At 39.1% G+C, this 6,000-nt stretch overlaps 1 protein-coding gene across 2 annotated transcripts in view; it reads left to right on the top strand.

The window, feature by feature from the left end:
* The first annotated feature begins 2,072 nt into the window (after positions 1 to 2,072).
* Positions 2,073 to 6,000, top strand: part of LOC131931264 (carbohydrate sulfotransferase 15) — a 39,824-nt gene continuing 35,896 nt past the window's right edge. For both annotated transcript variants that reach the window (XM_059287988.1, XM_059287987.1), the window contains exon 1: positions 2,073 to 2,465. The gene's annotated coding sequence lies outside the window, so the exon portion shown is untranslated. The remainder of the gene's footprint in view (positions 2,466 to 6,000) is intronic.

Here is a 6,000-nt window from a genome sequence, read left to right as displayed (position 1 = left end):
ACAACTCTATGTAGGAAATTATTAATAACATACAGAGGTTAAACTAGTAAACCTGACGGCCTATGGGGCAATTGAAGTAGAGTTCACTTGTTTCTGTGACCTCGGCATATGAAGAGATTGTGTGGTCAGCACTATGCCCAGCCGCCTCTACTTTCCCTAATGTGAGTTAGGTACCCATCAGAGTTGGGTGGACTCAGGGACGGTCTACGAGGTTAAACTAGGCCCAACTAAAACAGTAAGCACGGTATAAGCGTAAAAAAAACCACCTCCATCCCTTAGGTGTCATCAATTTATGAGGCCCACAATAAAATGGATTTCCACAGGCGTCCATTTAAAGAACGTCATCCCTGGCCTGTAAACCCGATATTAACGTTCACTAAAAGTAAAGGCCTATAAATGTTTTTAAAAGTTTAAAATCATAGAATGTTCACACCAGATTCATGTCATTTATGTGTCAGAATTCGACAGCTGTTTGTGTTTTTAACTCTAAAATTAACCCAATTTATTGTCATAAGCAAACGCTGTCCGGGCTGGTATTTATATTAAAGTGTGTGCTCGAGTTTGATATTTTGATTAAAAAAAGTGAAATAAACTTGTGATTCAATTATTAAAACATTGGCTTTTATAGTTAAAAAAATCACTTTAAAGGAAAATTTACTATGATTGAAAAAGGAAATTTGGGGGCCCCTAAAAATCGGGGGTCCCTGGCTGCAGCCCCCTCAGCACCCCCCTTAATCCGCCACTGCCCCCTGTGTACTGCGCTCCCTCCCCGCATTGTGACGCTACTGATTATTCAAAGGTGACAAGGTCACTGGGTATAACTTCATTCATAGAATAATAAAAACAATTCAAGTGTACACTGATGTTTATTCCATCTCCAACAGTCATACATCTTTACACGCAGATACTTTGTACAATCTGTCTCACGCAGATATTTGGCCCAGTCTGTCTAACGTAGCCCTATTCATTAAGAGTGTCTCTTATTCCATACCAGGAAATATCAAATCTGATTCGTGCAACTCTATTATAAGGTTACCCGGTACCTACACAGGACTATATGTATACATTTTTATATACTTCACATAGGATACGTGGCTATAAATACTGTTGGTAAAATAAAAGTTTTCAGAATTTAAATCACTTTAAACCATGAAGAAGAATTCAACTCCCGTCCTTTCAAAATGCGCTGGGATAAAATAAAACTCCTGTTACCAAATCATATCAGTGTAATGTTATTTTGGGATAAAATAAAACTCCTGTTGCTAAAATCATATCAGTCTAATGTTATTTTGGGATAAAATAAAACTCCTGTTACTAAATCATATCAGTCTAATGTTATTGTTGGATAAAATAAAACTCCTGTTACTAAATCATATCAGTGTAATGTTATTTTGGGATAAAATAAAACTCCTGTTGCTAAAATCATATCAGTCTAATGTTATTGTGGCAATCAACTGGCCAAATACGGAAGACTTTAGCTCAAGTCATACGGAATAATCGGTCTCTTTTGTCGACAGAAATACATCATGTGATTGTAGGTACGATCTGATATAGAACAACTCATTTGTCTCCAACATACACATATACACACCTTACACATAGGCAAATATAGACATGCATAGACATTCATAGACATACATAGACATACATAAAAAACATAGACACATATAGACATACATAGACATTGATAGACATACATAGACATACATAAAAAACATAGACACATATATAGACACATAGACACACATAGGCATAAGTTCTTTTAAGTCTAAAAATCCATGCAGCTCTTCAAGTCATGGGCCAATTAAACATCTAACACAAATTAATTATGGTAAATTAGATTCAAATTTAAAAACATTCGACACACGAACACAGTCTAAGATTTTTTATTTACTGATGTAAACGACAAAAACACTGTACTACATCAATTCAATAATATATAAAAATATGGCACGCCGGTGTTCCATACTTTCATCCGTCAGCAACTCCGGTGTTTGAACTAACGCACGAGCACTAGCGACGGCTGGGAGATAAAAATCTGGCGGCCAATCGTTTTCAAGTGTTTAATTTTGTCACGTTAAAAAAGTTTCCACGTGAAATATTTTACATATTTTTATATTTTCTCGAAGTGCGAAGCGAAGTATTTGAGATTTTGTGCTCAAGTCAAATATTTAGACCAAAACGTTTTCAAAAGCCAAACATTTTTTTAATTCACTAGATTGATCAGTAACCAAGTAATAAGCAACAGTGTAGTTATGTTTCTTGTATGGCTTTATGTTTGTTGCTAGTCGCGGAGTAGACCTAGATCTTATCGCCCCTGGGAATTCCATTAGTATTTCCAGTTAGCAGCTGCTACGTTAGACTGCGCAGTGCATAGCTCACGGTTGAGTGAACTCCGTGAGTAGATTGCCTTTAACACTCACTGGATGGAGTGGATTGATGGATTACCACGTTCTTGCTAATGTGTGAGTAGCTTGTTGTTGCAGTGTGGTAGCAGTGTTGACTAGGATCTGCTTGATGTTGTTGGTTGTGTCGTTACTGATGTTGTTGGCTGTGTCGTTACTGATGTTGTTGGTTGTGTCGTTACTGATGTTGTTGGTTGTGTCGTTACTGATGTTGTTGGTTGTGTCGTTACTGATGTTGTTGGCTGTGTCGTTACTGATGTTGTTGGTTGTGTCGTTACTGTTGTTGTTGGTTGTGTCGTTACTGATGTTGTTGGCTGTGTCGTTACTGATGTTGTTGGTTGTGTCGTTACTGATGTTGTTGGCTGTCGTTACTGATGTTGGTGATGCTGTGTCGTTACTGATGTTGTTGGCTGTGTCGTTACTGATGTTGTTGGCTGTGTCGTTACTGATGTTGTTGGCTGTCGTTGTTGTTGATGTTGTTGGTTGTGTTGTTAATGATGTTGTTGGCTGTCGTTACTGATGTTGGTGATGCTGTGTCGTTACTGATGTTGTTGGCTGTCGTTGCTGATGTTGTTGGCTGTGTCGTTAATGATGTTGTTGGTTGTCGTTACTGATGTTGTTGGCTGTGTTGTTAATGATGTTGTTGGTTGTCATTACTGATGTTGTTGGCTGTGTCGTTAATGATGTTGTTGGTTGTGTCGTTACTGATGTTGTTGGCTGTCGTTGCTGATGTTGTTAAATGTGTTGTTAATGATGTTGTTGGCTGTGTCGTTACCGATGTTGTTGGTTGTGTTGTTACTGATGTTGTTGGCTGTGTCGTTACTGATGTTGTTGGTTGTGTCGTTACTGATGTTGTTGGTTGTGTCGTTACTGATGTTGTTGGCTGTGTCGTTACTGATGTTGTTGGCTGTGTCGTTACTGATGTTGTTGGCTGTCGTTACTGATGTTGGTGATGCTGTGTCGTTACTGATGTTGTTGGCTGTGTCGTTACTGATGTTGTTGGCTGTCGTTGTTGTTGATGTTGTTGGTTGTGTTGTTAATGATGTTGTTGGCTGTCGTTACTGATGTTGGTGATGCTGTGTCGTTACTGATGTTGTTGGCTGTCGTTGCTGATGTTGTTGGCTGTGTCGTTAATGATGTTGTTGGTTGTCGTTACTGATGTTGTTGGCTGTGTTGTTAATGATGTTGTTGGTTGTCATTACTGATGTTGTTGGCTGTGTCGTTAATGATGTTGTTGGTTGTGTCGTTACTGATGTTGTTGGCTGTCGTTGCTGATGTTGTTGGATGTGTTGTTAATGATGTTGTTGGCTGTCGTTACTGATGTTGTTGGCTGTGTCGTTACTGATGTTGTTGGCTGTCGTTGTTGTTGATGTTGTTGGTTGTGTTGTTAATGATGTTGTTGGCTGTCGTTACTGATGTTGGTGATGCTGTGTCGTTACTGATGTTGTTGGCTGTCGTTGCTGATGTTGTTGGCTGTGTCGTTAATGATGTTGTTGGTTGTCGTTACTGATGTTGTTGGCTGTGTTGTTAATGATGTTGTTGGTTGTCATTACTGATGTTGTTGGTTGTCGTTACTGATGGTGTTGGCTGTGTCGTTACTGATGTTGGTGATGGTTTGATGTTCGTGATGTTCGCCATGATGTAACTAGAAGAAGGTTGATGCTAGTGTGATGTTGCTAAGATGTGTCCTCTCATTTTTGTGTGATGTGTGTGTGTGTGATGTTTGTGTGATGTTTATGTGATGTTTGATGTTTGTGTGCTGTTTGTGTGATGTTTGTGTGATGTTTATGTGATGTTTGTGTGATGTTTGTGTGATGTTTGTGTGATGTTTGGTGTTTGTGTGATGTTTGTGTGATGTTTGTGTGATGTTTATGTGATGTTTGTGTGATGTTTGTCTGATGTTTGTCTGATGTTTGTATGATGTTTGTGTGATGTTTGTGTGATGTTTATGTGATGTTTGATGTTTGTGTGATGTTTGTGTGCTGTTTGTGTGATGTTTGTGTGATGTTTATGTGATGTTTGTGTGATGTTTGTATGATGTTTGTGTGATGTTTGTGTGATGTTTGTGGTATGTTTGTGTGATGTTTATGTACTGTTTGTGTGATGTGTGTGTGATGTTTCTGTGATGTTTGTGTGATGTTTATGTGATGTTTGTGTGATGTTTGTGTGATGTTTGTGTGATGTTTGGTGTTTGTGTGATGTTTGTGTGATGTTTGTGTGATGTTTGTGTGATGTTTATGTGATGTTTGTGTGATGTTTGTGGTATGTTTGTGTGATGTTTATGTAATGTTTGTGTGATGTGTGTGTGATGTTTGTGTGATGTTTGTGTTATGTTTGTGGTATGTTTGTGTGATGTTTATGGAATGTTTGTGTGATGTTTATGTAATGTTTGTGTGATGTGTGTGTGATGTGTGTGGTATGTTTATGTGATGTGTGTGATGTTTGTGTAATGTTTGTGTGATGTTTGTGATGTGATGGGCTGAGTGTTTGACATGAAATGTTTTGACAAAGGCCCATGGAACGAGAATGTGCTGAGCCAGATGATGTTTGTCACAACAGGATCGGGGAACACAGAATGTGTTGTCATATGTTGGCATGTGTTGTCATGTGCTGTCATATGCTGTCAAAAGAATGTCATAATGGCTCCCCCGACCCTCACCACGGCAATGTTCGTATTGACTTACACCTCAAGAGATAAAATGTTCGCACTAACATACAGACAAACGCCTCAACTAGAACATTATGTTATTGATCTATATTAAACTAACATACTACGTTAATTTGTTAAAGATGTATATGCAACTAGAACATTATCTTCTAGATCTATATTAAACTAAAACTTCATGCTATATGTGTACATAGAACTAAAACTGTAAGACGCTAGAGAGAAAGACGTTGGTTTTTTTAGGTGAAAGGTGAATACAATTACCCGGAATTTGTGACCGCAAACAAGAGGGTGCCTCGCATTCCGACCGGCGCTAAAAACAACGCTTAAATTAGCGGCAATTTTTTGGGGGAAGGAAAAAACCTCACGGGAATATTTTCTTCGGCAGTGTGTGGTGAGGTAGCGACAACTACAATAACGTCTTACAGCTAGAGTCGACTAACGTCTTACAGCTAGAGACAACTAACGTCTTACAGCTAGAGACAACTAACGTCTTACAGCTAGAGTCGACTAGCGTCTTACAGCTAGACACAACTAACGTCTTACAGCTAGCGGTGTCAGATATTCTCTAGAAGTGTGGTGGGGGGCTAACGGGTCGGTAACTAGGTGACAGTGTCATGTTAGGGTTACGTTTGTGACAGTGTGACGTTACATTTGTGACAGCGTCACGTTAGGGTTACGTCTTGACAGTGTAGAGACCGACACAACATTACGGTGCGCCGAGTGCATCACTTGTAGCCAGTGCACTAGCCCTGCCCAGCCCACTAAGGAAATGGACTGTGTACTGGCATGAGGATGGAGCTTTGATGAAAACCTTGTCCAATTAAATGTCATTAAAAACTGCTTTACTCCCGACACTGCTTTATTCAAGCGCTAATTAACAAAGCTTAATTGCACCTCTTCAAGATAATTGAGTGGATTAGGGTCAAT

This window comes from Physella acuta, unplaced genomic scaffold (assembly GCF_028476545.2).
Source record: "Physella acuta isolate Inbredline_101_S28 unplaced genomic scaffold, ASM2847654v3 ptg001933l, whole genome shotgun sequence".
Taxonomy (NCBI): domain Eukaryota; kingdom Metazoa; phylum Mollusca; class Gastropoda; family Physidae; genus Physella; species Physella acuta.
The sequence above is the reverse complement of the archived record's forward strand: the minus strand, read 5'-3'. Positions and strand labels throughout refer to the sequence as shown.